Raw genomic sequence first — 16177 nt, forward strand, 5'->3', positions numbered from 1 at the left:
TTTGCGAGTGATTGACAGCCAGCTCTCATAGACAGCAGATGGACAGCAGACCTCAGATCAGCTCTTACTGCTTGTTTTCCTCCGATCTGTGAAATCTTGCAGATGCCATTAGGAGCACCGGAGGACACCAGAGAACACAGAGGTACATGATTTTTTTTCAGGTTACCTGTTTCATGTACTACTGTCATGATATAGCGACCGTTTTATGAAAAATAACTTTTTTTAATCATACTCCCGATAATCGATTTATCTAAAAGCTTTATAGCATCTGTGAACCGATTGTCATTCTTTGATATCAAGTTAGTAATTAGCCAGCGGTTTGTTGAATATTCGACATCTTCTCCCTTCTTTAAATGTGTCGTGTGTGTCATGCTTTCAACACATATCAGTGGATCGATTCTCATTTGTGTGGACAGCCCCTGATTGTGAAGGTTGAGTCCTCACTAGTATGAGGTGACATGTTGATTTGTCGATGGATCAATAGGATAGAATCCTGTCAAACCAGGAGATAATGAGGCACGTCTAACACTCACAGCATCATGTCTTTACTGGTGCCATTTTGAATGCATTTGGTATGCACTGTAGTTCTGTACAAGGATGACAATATGTTTACAACTTGTTTTAGCGCAAAACAGTTTTTTATTGTAAGTTGGATATAAGAGTTCAGTTAAACTTTCTTTGAGTTAACAGTTTCAGGCTTCAATTCCAATTCAATTGAAGATGTAAATGTCTTTTTCCCCCATCATCTATCCTATAATTATTTTGTATCATTGTGCTCTATCATCACTTTACAAAGTCTAAGTCTGTGTCCACTTTTAGTCAAATTTTCTCTCCTTACAATTTCAACAGTAAAATACACGCATAGACTTTTACTACTGTCTTGATTTTACTTTCCCAGGTGCAATGGTCAGGGATATTATGTTCATGACTGTTCAGATTATCAAGCTTGCTTACTTCTTTACTGAGCTTTCCACACTGCAATATATTTAGATTAGGGCTGTCAATCGCACATTTTTTAAAAATGTACCTATAATAAAGTGGGATTTGTCAAGTATTTAATACTCTTATCAACATGGGAGTGGACAAATATGATTGCTTTATGCAAACTGCGACTTTCTTGACTTGCACAATGGCGCAATTAAAACAGGATAAAAAAAATATTGTCTCTCGCCGTTGACTATCGTTCATATTATTCACGAAATAAGGTTCCATGGTGGTCCACCGGAAGTGGCGGGACCTCTCTATAACATGGCGGAGGTCATCCGGTGGAGCCAACCTGACCCACTGCATGGCATGAGCTGCAATTCGGCCACCAGAGTATCAAAGGTTCAGTCGTTTTGTTTAAAAAACATGATTTGGCTCGGGCGAAGACAATCTGAAGGAGATGACTCAGCAGAGGAAACGGTACACAGCAGAATGATAGATGTTTGCACAGAACAACAAGCTGCAGCTCTGGCCTCTGTTGTTGTCGGAGGCTGATGTGTGTACAGGATATTTCCTTGTTTTTTGAATCCGTAAAATGTTTGTGCGTGCAATTGTGACGTTGTAGGATGCCATCTAAAACAGACTTGTTTTTATTTTCTGATAGGAGAACTTGAGAAGAAAAGCTCTAAAAGTGCTTATCTACATGTCACACTTTGTCAAAAACATATTGCAAAATGGAGATGGTAAAATAAATTCCAGGGTGCAGCTTATCTTTAAGAGATTTCAATAGATTCAACCGAGAGAGCGCAAGAAAGTGTGTGTGTGTGTGTGTGTGTGTGTGAAGTCTAGTTTGGCTCAGACCTCCTAAATCCTCAGGCTGTTCATCTTATCGTCTGAGATTTGGCAGCTTCTCCCTGTTTCTCTTTGTACGTATATTTAGATATTAAAGTGTGTGTATGCGTGTGAAGTCTAATACAGTCTCTTATTTCTCTCTCTCTCTCTCTCTCTTACACACACCCCTGCTCCTCTGTTATGGCCTACTTCCTCCCTGATCATGTGACCAGCTGACAGCGACGGTGATTAAGTGGGAGCACCGCAGGTCCAACGAGGCCGGAGGGCACTACAGGTCCCAGGATGCCGAGGAGCACCTCTCAGTTTTCCTTGCCCCCTTGAGAATCCTCATGTCGGTAATTAGCGAACACCGCCTCTGGTGTGTGTGTGTGTGTGTGTGTGTGTGTGTGTGAGGATACTGTGTGTTTATAGATTCTCGCGCATTTAAAAGAGAATATTTTTGAGACGAGCTGTTCTCAGCTTTCAGTCTAAACCTCCAGTTGTTGCTTATTTGTATGTTAAAGACTTTAAGTCTGCTAACAAGATCTCTATCTAGTCATATTCAATCCTATACTCTAGATGTACTCCTGTCCTTTCCTTTTACGCCATTTTCTTTCATCCAATTTAAAAAGAGACTTCATTGTCTTGCTAAAGTGCACTTAGATAGCGCTCATGACTTCCAAGGAAATTAGCTACTCTGTAAAGGGATTGAAACGGTGACCTTTGAGGCACAGAATGATCTCTGTTGGTTTTCAACCTCCTCCTTCAAATGCAACAATCTCTCTTTCACATCACCTTTCATCACATCTGAACCAGGACTGTAATTAATAGCTGTGTCTTCCACTACGGGAACTTAATGGTCCGTAACCTGGAGCTTCCTGTAACCTAAACTTTTCCGAACTTGTGAGGCGTTGGTTGTAGCTTCTGCCTTGTGTTTCCACTGTGTTTTACAAACCACAACATTCTGGATATACTTAACTGAAAAGGCGACACCGCTTCAGATACCGGGACAAACGTTGGTATTTTTATGCACTGTTTGGTAGGCGAGTGCAGTCCAGTTGTAGGACTGACAACAAAAAGTGAAATTTAAATGAAAAAAAATCCCATTTGGATTTAATTTAATCGCAATTAATCACATGATTGTCCTTAGTTCATCGTGATTAATCACATTTTGTCCCTAATGTACCTTAAAGGGAGATTTGTGAAGTATTTAATACTCTTATCAACATGGGAGTGGACAAATATGCTGTTTTATACAAATGTATGAATATGTTTATAATTGGAAGAGGACCTATTATGCTCATTTTCAAGTGCATACTTGAATTTTGGGTTTACATGCTTTAATGTTCAAAAAACTAACTTTGGGCTTTGTAACTTTGCAGACCTTTTACATGCACAAGAAACTATATAACACACCAAAGGATAGAGAAAAAGCACAAAAGCATAATACGTCCTCTTTAAAGGTAGGGGGCTCATCACAGCAGATGAAAATATCTGTTCATCTTTATTCTTTATTGCCATTAAAAAAGCGTCTGTTAATCATTTCCTTGTCTGTACTGCTGTGTTAAAAAGACTCAACAACAGCAGCATTGGCCGTTTGTTCATCCACTTGACATACAAATGACATATGTTATCATTTTCCTGGCAAGTATGTGAAGGCAGAAATAGTGTGATGTTGTCATAGCAACGCAAAACCTCTTAGGGAGGAGGTCGGGGTGGTTGGGCCATCAAACTGTGTGACTTTGGCACTGGAGACCGCTGTTTGCATCCCACCTCTTATCTCTGTTCAGCAATGGTTTCTTTTAGTGCTCATTTCTTTCTGTTCAAAATGTACCTTAAAGGGAGATTTGTCAAGTATTTAATACTCTTATCAACATGGGAGTGGGTAAATATGCTTGCTTCATGCAAATGTATGTATATATTTATTATTGGAAATCAATTACCAACACAAAACAATGACAAATATTGTCCAGAAATCCTCACAGGTACTGCATTTAGCATAAATAAATATGCTCAAATCATAACATGGCAGACTGCAGCCCAACAGGCAACAACAGCTGTTAGTGTGTCAGTGTGCTGACTTGACTATGACTTGCCCAAAACTGCATGTGATTATCATAAAGTGGGCATGTCTGTAAAAGGGAGACTCGTGGGTACCCATAGAACCCATTTTCATTCACGTATCTTGAGGTCAGAGGTCAAGGGACCCGTTCGGGAAATGGCCATGACAGTTTTCCTTATCAAAATTTAGCGCAATTTTGGAGCGTTATTTAGCCTCCTTCATGACAAGCTAGTATGACATGGTTGGTACCAATGGATTCATTAGGTTTTTCTCGTTTCATATTATCTTCACTAGCTTTAAAACTGACCCCTCTAAAACTGCAAGTTGCATTAATGCGTTCATGAAATTTGAGGCATTAAAACTAATTTGCGTTAACGCATTATTATCCTATTAACTTTGACAGCCCTAATGTAAACACACAGAATAAGGAAACCCAGTCTGTGCTGCTTTTAATGGGCATTTTCTGTTGAATTATGAGAGCTTCCACTGGTTTTGGCTATTGCAAATCCCCAGGGAAAGTGAGTGTGCCTCCCGAACCTACGACAGCTGCTGATAAAATGCCCTTGACCTCCCAGCTTTACCAGTAAACACAGCGGTTGTGCTGGGAGGCTGCTTCTATTAACGCAAGGATCTGGATAAATGTGAATCTGAGCTGGGAATCACTAGAAAGGGAAGAAAGATCCTCAATTGTCTCTTTCTGGCTAAATAAAGTTGATTATAGTAAAAACCTTTTTGCTGCTATTACAGGAACAAGAGATTGAAGAGGCGTTCAGGTACTCCTATTTCACTCTGCAGTTAGCTGTAATAGGGAGCACCTCTCCATATTAAGTACGCCCTTGATCCCTCCGTCCTCCTGCTGATGTGGTCCTGAATCAGATTATAGAGACACTGAAACATGCGTGACAAACATACACAAACAACAACACACACACGAAATGGAGGCACATTTCCCCGGCCTTGTTTTATATTTTCCAAAGTCCAAACACGTCATTCGCTCAAACTCAATCGCACCCACAGTCTTATCATTTCCCAATTCTTACCCCATTATATCGCCGGCTCGCGCTTTCATGACGAAGCTAATATGCAGACAAAGACGGGAGGAAATGAAAAAAATTAGTTTAGACACAATCCTCATTATTTCCATTCACAGCACGAGCAACATTGTAATTGCAGAAAAGACCTCGCCGTCTCCTCTTCCTCACATGCTCCATTTTAAGTCTGAACCCCTGAAAAGAACAAGTGATTGATGTCTCTCTCTCTCTCTCTCTTTGCCTCTTTCTCTCTCCCTCCTCCTCATTTCATTCATCCAAGCAGTCTTTCATGTTCTTTGTACGTTTGCCCCACATGAACAGAGTGAGTGAATATTAGCAAGAGGGTGAAGCTCCGTGTAAACCTACTGAGTGACACAAACCAGCCTTTAATTGTTCACTAGAAATCTTTCTTCCTGCACGTCTCTGATCCTCTTGTTGCAGGATCAATACTGTGTGAGCAGACACACATGAATGCAGACTGACATGCTCACTGTCACAAACAAGGGCAAACACACACACACACACACACACACACTGATATTCGCAGGAAATCGATCGGGACACTCAATCTTCTCGTACCCGCGTTTGTGTAGCTGCTGCAAACGGTTTCTCAGTGTTTTGTTGACTTTCAGAAAGATTGATTGAATACAAGGAAAAATGTACTCTTTGAGTTGCAATTCTTTATTCGGGCCCGTAACAGATGGACGTCAGCTATGGTGTGTGTCACAGTGTTTGATGTGTGTGTGAGGTGCATTGATGATGTGACACATAGATGATCATCTCTATTTATCCTGTTGCTGTTCCAGGTCCACTCTCCAGGATGGTTGGAGGTCCTTTCAAAGAGCTGCTGCTGCTACAAATGAGATCGACGGACATACCGGGCTCTGATTGGCTGTCCCACATCAAGGTGAGCTTGTCCCTGAACGCCCACCCAACCCTGTTCACGTGTCAGTCGGCTGACGCCGGTCGCAGCAGCGGGACGCCGAGCTGTGGCAATCACGTGAGCTCGGTCCTCTTTGTGCTTTCATGTGCTGATGGGAAGGTTTGACATCTGGCTTCCAAGCAGCATTAAATCCAAGTGCTAACAATCATGTAGATAGACTGGCCAACTAGAATTAGCATTTTAAGGTGGATGTTTATATTTTCTAGTTTCACTAATGGACACAAAACCTGATTTTGTCGACCGTGCTGCAACAGTTAAACTGACTACACAAGGTGTTCAAATGATGAATTTTATGTTTATTTAGATGGATGGATGGATAGGTAGGTAGATAGGAATATAGATAGATAGATAGATAGATAGATAGATAGATAGATAGATAGATAGATAGATAGATAGATAGATAGCAGCTTTTTTTCTTTTTTCACTCTATCGTAGTAATCGCTCGAGGAAACATCAAAAAGGCTGGGGTGATGTTGCCATAGCTCCACAAATCTTTCCTCCATTTCAAAATTCCCCCCCACAGCACCAGCATCGTTCCTCATTTGCTTCGCCATTGTTTACAGTTGTGAACGCCTGCGCGGCAGATCCTTTTGGTCAAAGTCACGGCCATGACAGAACGCGTTGTGGAAGGCAAAAAAAAATCAAACACGCTAGACTTTCTGTCGGGACGTTGTGAGGCATCCCAGACGTGGCGTCGGTTGTCGTCTACTATGACATTCTACACGGGATAAAATGCTTGATTGTCTTTCCCCCCACCCTACCACGGCCTTGTCGGGCTGTAATCGGGCTGACATAGTGTAGTCTGAACCAGCCATTAGATGGATTTAACTTGTGTTTTTCCTCTCATCAGTAAAACAAACAGAATGTACGCAAGCCTTTCACGTCAGATTCAATGATATAAGTAGGCTTCAATTATCAGAACAATACGAACATTCAGGCTCCCTCATGTGGCTCGGAGGTGAACTGCAGATATAAATCTTCAATAAAAGACTACGGAAGAAATGCTGCAAATTTATTTGCCAAATCTAATAAAATCTTCTGCGACCCACCTGTTGGTCCCGACCCAGTCTTTGGGAATGACTTCTCTATAGAATACACAATATAAAGCATATATTAAAATACACTATATAACTACAACTAAAATATAAAATATAGACATAGGATAACATACTATATTCATTAGACAAGTGTGTGAATTTGTTGCAGTTTTGTTTTTTAAATGCAATTAGGTAGAGTGGAAGTATAAAGATGTGCAAATTCACCATGTGCAGAAGGAGCAGAAGAGTGGAGTATGGCTGAGACAGAAACTATAAAGCTGAGAGTTCGACAGAGGTGAGGTGTTGTAGAAGGTTATTGCTTTGGGCAGGAAAGATCTCCTGTATCGGTCCATGTGATTGCATGTAAAAGGAGAGCTGGCGTGTTTATGAGCATCTGTGCATGTTTACATGCAGAAGGGATGGTACATGTGTGTTTGCTGTTGACAGATGGTGACATGCAGGAAGTGGCCACGGTCAATGTCAACCCAGACATGCACAAAAAGTGTTTGTTTTTTTACTTGATTTCACTATGAGCACTACAAACATCCATCAAACCCAGACCTCCTGGTCAGACATTATTGTAGCTGAGGTGAGACACTGATGAGTGTCCTGTTTGGGAGGATAGAGACCAATAAAAGCGGCGTTATGAAGGCGTTATTGACTGATAGAGTGGCGAGTTTATTATGGGGCATTAAACTGGCAACAGATGGAGACCTTTGCCCGCTGTTGTAGTTCAAGTACGGGGAAATATAACCATTCTACCTTGTTTTTTGTCCCTGGCCCTATTACTGTATGTGTGTGTGTGTGAGCTCACATCTGCTTGATGTTGCTGCTTTACGCTTTTCTCATTAGTATTAATGAATCACACACTTATTACATCCTGTTCATTATCTCCGTCTCGTTCAATTCAATGCAGTTCAAAGAGACGTTGTTAGTCGGTAAACATGAAACAAAATATGAAACAAAGCAGATGACAGGAAACATATAAACACTCAACATATACTGTACAACAAGTACTGACCGCAAAAAAAGGGGAAAAAATGTCTTAGAGGTGAGACCAAAGTAGGAAAATATGGAATCTATGACTTTCTGAGAGTACTTAAAGGGGAAGTATGGCCATTTTCAAAATTCATACATGTTATTCCTTTGGTCTATAAAAGTCCAAAAAATATTAATTAACATGAACAAATCCAAAAACCTAGAGTGTTAAAACTCAAACTTGTGATGTCATAGGGTATAAAGTGTGGAACAGCTCCATAGACATTGAATGGGAGAGATGTTCTAGATGACACTGAGAGCACCCAAGGGGATGATCGGAGTAAATGGGAACATTTTCTGTCTCACAACTGAGAACCACAATAGAATAAAGCTCATTTGGGTATAAAAAAGAAAACAAACATTCTGTGGGTCCACAAAATCAGTCATCCTATTCATTGTCTATAGTTTTTTGGATTTGGGAGAGAGTTATTTGCTGATATTTTTTGCGCTGTCTTAGTCCATAGGAATAACATGTATGATTTTGAAAATGGGCGTCGTTCCCCTTTAAGCCTCGAGTTGCATTTACGTCGCACTGCCATCATGTCGGTTGTTGAATTGGGCTGTGGGGTGCGGCTGAGGTGTCGTAAGCAAGCAGCAACCACCACAGCTTAGTGTAACACCCTGAGACACCAGTCAGTCAAGCAAATAGAGCCAGTTGTTGTAAGAGTAGTGGAGGTCATTTGGAGCAGAGCCAGTGCATAGAGTATGTGTGTATTTGGGAAGAGAGTGGTGAAGCAAGAGAGAGAGAACGGCGGCGACGGGAGCAAGTAACGTTATTGACTCCAGCCCAAGCAGGAAAAGTTAACAGAGTTTGGTTTGTCCGTTCTATCAAATACATAGTCGGACGACAGACGCTACAATCTGCAAGTGAATGTGTCTGCTCCGTATGGAGTCTCAGCTCAGAGTAGCAGGAGTCATATTTCACACATACACACACACGGGATTTGACACCAACAGGATTTGGTGTCAAAGTGAAAAGCAAATGCGCCTATTCGGCAAAACGTCAGATTTAATGCTATAAGGGGAACCATAACATTAATGAGGCAATTGCCGTGCAGAGGACGGAGCGGTTACAGCCGGTGTGCGTGGCGAAGCAGCACCAGGTGGAAACCTGCAGCCTCGCAGCAAAGGCTGGATCGGAGAGGCCAGACACAAAGCCATCTAACGGTAAAGATCAGAGTAAACGCTCTATATATATTGAGCGCCGTCTTTTCTTGTAAAATGTCAGGTGCAATTGGTAACACCGGCGTTGTCACAAGTTTATTAAACTATTTATAAATAAGTTGTATAAACTTTTTTTCTGGCGACCCACTTGTTTTAAAATGACAAAACATCGCGACCTCAATTCACAATAGTCTAGAAATCGAAAAGTGTGCGTCAACGAACGTTCCTGACCATTTTTACCACCTTTTCCGCATCACCTTATATTATCTTGAATATGTAAACCAGTCATGTCGAAGAGATATGTTTGATGAATCACTTACATATATTAAGTTGGGTTATGTTATGTTTCCTCTCATCAGTAAAACAAACAGAAAGTATGCTAGCCTTTCATATTAGATTCAATGTTATAAGTAGGCTGCAACTATCAGAACAACAACAGGCTCCCTCATGTGGCTCAAAGGTGTACTGCAGATATAAATCTTCAATTTAAAATAATTAATTAAAATTGATTTGGTGACCCTAATGAAATCTCCTGCGACCCACCTGTGGGTCACGACCCAGTCTTTGGGAAAGACTGCTCTAATCTCCCTCTAAACTAATTGTCAATAGATTATATTAGATTTTTCTCATTCTTTACTTCCTACCTGGCTATCTCTTGCTCTCTTTGTATTCATCTCTCGGTAGATGATTTCTGCTCTGTACAGCTACTCTCTGGGCCAGTGGAAAACCCCCAAACCATCAATCCCGCATTCCTGGCAGCCCCAACGCTGTGGCAATGAAATGTGAACCTGTGTTGTGACAAAGCTGACCTCCTTTTCCGCGTCTCTAGGGATTGTGCCAGCAGGAGGTGAGAAGAGAAGATGGGGGGAGGAATCGAGGGAGACAGGGATGATGAGAAAAGGCAACTGTCGACGACGGAGTGAGAAAATTGGGTTGGTGGAGGAAAAGGTGAGGGGAAGGAGTTAAATGAAATCTAAGGTAAGAAGCACTGGAATAAGATAAGGAGGGTGGGGGACCTGCAGAGGGGGTGTGTATGTGAAAGGCTGGGAGGTAGGAAAGTGGAGGGAAACAGGGTTGAATTAAGGGGGAGGAAAGGTCAACGGATTGGGGTGAGTGGAACAGGTTAGGGGGGTGAAGTTGGGGGGTGATGGGGCAGGTGGAGCGCCATCATTCTCTCTGGTTTCTGCCTCCCTCTGCCTGTAGCGTTGATTTACTGCCCCCCACCAAATGAAGATCCCCTCCACGCTCGTCTGCCTCCGTCTCCATTTTAGTGTTCCCTCCCAGGGGTGATATTAATACCTGAGGAAACACGGTGCTTCTATTCACTTTATAGGGCACCTCTCTGCCAGGGAGAGGAAGAGAATTACTCACAAAAGAAAGTGTAGTACTATGTAGTCGCAAACTATTCACTGCTTTGCAATAGCCCGACGCTCCGTAGTGCCGTTATGGCCCCCTTCACCGGCACCTGAATGGGACCAAACCGCCTTTTGTCGTCGCGCTGACTGGTACACTTACTGTGAAACGTTTGATAGTGTTGTCATAGAAATTAGCTCTGGTTTCAGCTGCGAGTTTGGTCCAATGAACGTATGACTCAGAAAGCTAATATGTTGCCATGGCAATTCCCATGGCAGCTGAGTTGAATATTCCTGTTGAGTCTGACGAGCTGGCCACACATGGACTGACGTGTATTTCCGTCACATTGTTTTCTATTCAGATTCAGTTTACAAAGGGAGATATTATGTTATAAGACACACAAACACATGCGGTCCTCCTGGCTCCCCATCACGTGTTTATTTACCGTAACCTATCTGCTCGTCCCCTCCATCATCTTTCTCCTTAACTTCACCTTCCCCTTTGTCTCTCCTCACCTCTTTCTCTCCACGACCTCTCTTTCACCTGAAACATACATAAACTCTTTAGCTTTCCCACCTCTCCCCTGTTCTCCTTCCCCTCACTATCCCTGCTGCACAACCCTCCCATCCCCCCCGCTCCTCAGTGATGTTTCATTTACTTTAATCTAGTTTGATGTTATTTAATTTAGAGAGCCGTGACTTGTGATGGCTCAGCAGGGATTCGGGGATGAAACTGCACTTTCGCGCGCGTGCCTGCGTGCGTGCGCCTGTTTGTGTACGATCACCACGCGCATGTGCGTGTGCGTTTTACGGGTCTGCAGTGTGCACACATGCACAGATGTGCCCCTCGGCGGAGCACAAATGTTTGATTTTTTGCAGCCTAAGTTTGTCTGAGAGAAAACAAACTAACTTAGAATCATGCCAAGACGGTCATTACTTATTTACACGGCTAAGCAAGAGTTAGGAGACAGTATGAAGAGCCGGATTGAAGGGATGATGGGGGATAATGTTCAGATAGCCATTGTAGGGAAGAAATGAGGGCTACCGGGGTTGAGAAATAGATGAGAAGAGGAAGCAAAGGAAGAGGAGTGACCTTGGAGAGGCCAGATAAACAGACATATTGTGATTTATATGACTTCATGCATTATTGACAAGCGGGTTATTAGCTGCAGGGAATGGTCTTCACTTGCAATAATCTCCAGACTGCTTTGACATGCTGCTATATGCAGTACGCTGGCTATGAAAACAAATGTGTATTGCCTATTTGTATTCAACCCAAAGGATCTACTCTATAAGCTACAGAGGACGGATCCTTACGTCTGAGATAAAGTAAAATCTTGTCCGTGCAGTGTTATCTGTGATATGTATCTGCTGAAACAAGATGCCTCGGGCACAGAGCTGCTTTATCAGTTTTGCTTAACCTGTAGCTTCAGTCATATGAGAATATTCCCGTCAAAAAATAAAATTGAAAAGTTTTATTTTTGATTGTAGCAACAAATATCTCAACTTTTATTTAAAGGCGCTCTATGCGATATCCAGAGCATTAATATATCATCAAACAACTGTTTGCTATGTAAAGATATAGAGGAGTAATGTCTACCTGAGCAGAGAATGAAGTCTCTCTCCCTCTGTGTGTTAACCCAAGCTTCTCCTTGCTGTGTTTACATTGCTGGGCCGGCTGCTTTTAGTGCATGTTAGTGTATGTGAGCGTGCCCCACTGGCTAGCTCAAGACCGCCACTCTGCACTGCTCTCATACAGCTGTTACAGCTGATAATGCCGTCCCAATCTGAGTTGCGTTCTCTTGGGCAGTGTTTTTTTAGTGTCAGAATCGTTTGAGAAACTCATTTGCTGTCGTGCACTCAGAATAGTTTGTTTACTTTGTAAATCATGAAGTTTTGAGCTCAGATGAACTCGTAATCCTGTTAATTTTTATCCCTCAGACTGTGTGCAGTGATGCCAGCAACATTACCATATCATGAATTAAAAGCCATGTACTCGTGTTTTAATTAAACCTCATTTGGGTCTGTTACCAGCATGTGGTAGTGTGTGTGTGTGTGTGTGTGTGTGTGTGTGTGTGTGTGTGTGTAGGTGGATGATGGTGTTTTATTGTGTGTTTTTGTCTGTGTCTACAGAAGTGAGTATGTGATTGTGTGTGGTTGTGCATGAGTAACTCCAGCGTGAGTTTTTAAAGGAACCCCTATCGTCCACGTGCTCATAATGCTGCTCAGACAGAGACGGTCCACTGTGCTGCACTCTCAATTCTATTTCATCTCATTGATTCAGTTACTTTTTTTCCATTTCTCTTTTGGTTGCTGGTCTCCTGCTGTGGGTTTGTATTTAGTGTCAAGTGCGGATGTGTGCTTTCACTGTTGCTTTTCATACAGTTAAGATTAGGGCTGTCAATCAATTAAAAATATTTAATCTTGATTAATCGTATGATGGTCCAAAGTTATTCACGATAAATCGAAAATTAATCGCACATTTTTTATCCGTTCAAAATGTACCTTAAAGGGAGATTTGTCAAGTATTTAATACTCTTATCAACATGGGAGTGGGCAAATATGCTTGCTTTATGCAAATGTATATATATATTTATTATTGGAAATCAATTGACAACATAAAACAATGACAAATAAAAAAAAAAAGGTTTAATGCGTTATTTAGCCTCCTTAGTGACAAGCTAATCTGACATGGTTGGTACCAAGTGATTACTTTGCTTTTCCTATTTTCATATGATACCATCATCTTTACTCTAGTTTTATAAGTTAGCCCGCTACAACCTAAAAATCACAAAAATTAGTGGCGTTAACACAAGTTTGCGTTAACGTGTTATTATCGCATTAACTTTGACAGCCCTATTTAAAATACATAGAGACACTCGCACAAAATGTGTCCAGTGAAATGTTTTTATTTGTTTGTTGACTCTGTCCACCTACTGTGTGTGTGTGTGTGTGTGTGTGCTTTTTGGATATAAATTCAGGCTTTCCAACCTCAAACCATTTGGAACCAGACAGGATAAGAGGGAGACTGCTGCAGCTGAATTCGGGTGTCTGGAGGGATGATGGACTGGCAGCTGCCTGGCTCAGAAGCGAAAAACGGACTAGAACAGCTTAAACCTACCAAGGTGTGAGATTTATTCATGCTGTGTGTGTGTGTGCGTGCGTGTGTTTGCCAGGGTTTCGCTGATATGGAATTTTTGAAGTCTGATTCTTGATATTTCTACATTGAAGCTTCCTATATAGCTGATATTTTCTGCATTACATTTGAGCCTTTTCATGCCAAAAATTATGTTTCCTATCTATCACCTCATTTTTTTTCCTCAGGTGCTTCTAAAATAGCATTTAAACTATCATGTTGCACTAAAACTTCCCCCGAAACCCCATTAAAAATGTAATTGTTCCAGGGTTTAGCATCTTCTATTGAATGCGGTGGGATAAATTGAGCTTTTAATTTACCAAAACATTACTAGATAATTAAATGAGGAAATGAAATCGGCAGAGGACATAAAGAATGGATCAGTGGATCAGTCATGTCCACAATGAACAACACTGACTGACTGTCAAGTGGCAGGATGATATATTGTGATATATTGTGTAGTGTGTGTGTGTGTGTGTGTGTGTGTGTGTGTATGCATGCAAGTATTCCTGAGTGTATCCATCTATTTAAGGGAGATGATGAGTCACCCAGTAATCTCCAAATGGAAGCAGTGTTACATTTTGAGGATATATCCATCATGTCTCCAGCACGTATATTGCAGGTCATCGGGGTATAGTTGCAGTGCACCACTAACTCGTTAACATTTCTACCAGCCTCTCGCCTTAGTGCCCGTCGCTACTCCAGAGTCGGCGGTAATTCCTAATTTTATGGTCTGTGGACAGGGAGTGCGACAAACTATGTTAAAGTTACCATGGCTAATGTCATTACAGGCTGTCAAACACACTTTACTTTAGTTATTTAGCTGACAGCTTATAAACAGTGAGCAGGTGACGCTTCATTGACTTCCTTAAAGGCACTTTCTGTGTCCCAGCTGCATGCTATACACTAATTCAGACAGAGTTTTCATTATGCTAATACAGCACATTCATAGTGGGGGAGAAAATGCTTGGATCAACTAATGTGACCATGCAATCTAAAATTGCTCCATTTTTGAGTGCAGATGGACACCATGTACCCGTAATCTAAGAAGGAAATGGAGGAGCTGCTTACAGCTGGAAAAAAAAGTGATTGGAAAATGGTAGATGGTGGTGAGATGGTTCTGTGAAAATATTTCAGTTTACTACGTAGAGTATTTTATTTGTATTTAATATGGATTGGGGACACACTGACTGAGAGAATAAAGCCGTTTACACATGATCAGCAGTAAAAATCGCTTTGTGCTGGCTGTGCCATTGTTTTTCTATGGGTAGAGCGGCGTTACCCTTGGTGTGGCGTACCTCTCGAAATTGCCGTCGAGCGCTGTGCTCAAAGTTAGAATTATTTCAACTTTGACCTCGGCTGCCGCTGACCTTTCAAAGAGCAACAAATGAGAACAGCTGCAACTGTTGTTGTTGTCTAGAAAAAGAGAATGGCGTTCCACAAACACACAGATGGCTAACGTAAACTGTATGCCGATGCCACACATGAAGATTTTGAGATAGCAGTGTTATTTTGACCGTCTCTCAGAGGTTTCAGCGGTTTGGTTGAATATGGCATTGCCCTGCTGTTATTTAGTAGTTGCCTTTTTGTAATAACTGATGACTGTAAATTTAGATTGTATGGTACCAATAGTAGAGGTGAATCGCTGACCCCTACTTCTTTGGAGCAGAACACAGTGCACCTTTAATGTTTCCATGTCACATCTCTGTGTCTGTGTCTGCACACACTCTTTTCCGCAAAGGTCTGGATGTTAAATCCAGTCTGTGCTGCATTATTTATGAGGTGTTGCAGACGTAACCTTCCTGGAGGAGAACCTTACGTTTTACCCCCAGCTCTTGAGGATGTTGCATATTTTACAGGATATTGTGTGTTGTTGTTTTTGAGGAACAGTTTGAGACAGAGATTTTTATAAGCACACGTGATGGCGAGGCTTATTGTTTGGCTGGGTGACCTTTGAGCTGTAATGTTGCGATTGAATTATATATTTATGTCAGGTCCGGATTCCTCTTGATCTCTCTTTCTCTTGTTCATTCGCCAATCATTTACTTATTCACGTAGGCACACAAACGCACAATATCACTCTTATCTGCTGATTGTTTTCGTATCTCCCCCTGTTCGCAATCCCGGGTACACAGGTGAATGTGAATTAACCTCCTTAGGGGTTGTAAATTTAATTTTCGATGATGCCTACGGCGCAAAACTCTGGCTGACAGGATGCTGTTTTTTTCCCCCATGGAAGGTCATCGTTGCTGCAGGACTTGGAATAAGCGTGGCAGGGATGTGGAGTGGAATGGATGATGACAATATTTAAATGCTAATGAAAATGAGGTTGGATTTGGAGAGATGTTGAATGTATTATACAGCAGGGTTGTGATCTGAAACCATAATCTGCTTCCTCGTGTCCCCGTGGCGGCCAGGTTTCCACTTCATGAGGGAGCAGGAAACAAGATCAAGGCAACTTTACAAAGTACACAGAATTGATAGATGAAGTATGTGAAGTACCACACGTGTACGTACACAGGTTCATTCCCCTTTATCTCCACTTTGAGTTATATCATCATAAGACTCAAATTAAATCACAAACTTTGCCGCCCCTCAAGATAATCCTTTCATTTTGATAAATACACCACTCAGAAGGAGGCTATTAAAGCAGCACATT

The sequence above is a fragment of the Sebastes fasciatus genome, chromosome 16, assembly GCF_043250625.1.
Source record: "Sebastes fasciatus isolate fSebFas1 chromosome 16, fSebFas1.pri, whole genome shotgun sequence".
Lineage (NCBI taxonomy): Eukaryota > Metazoa > Chordata > Actinopteri > Perciformes > Sebastidae > Sebastes > Sebastes fasciatus.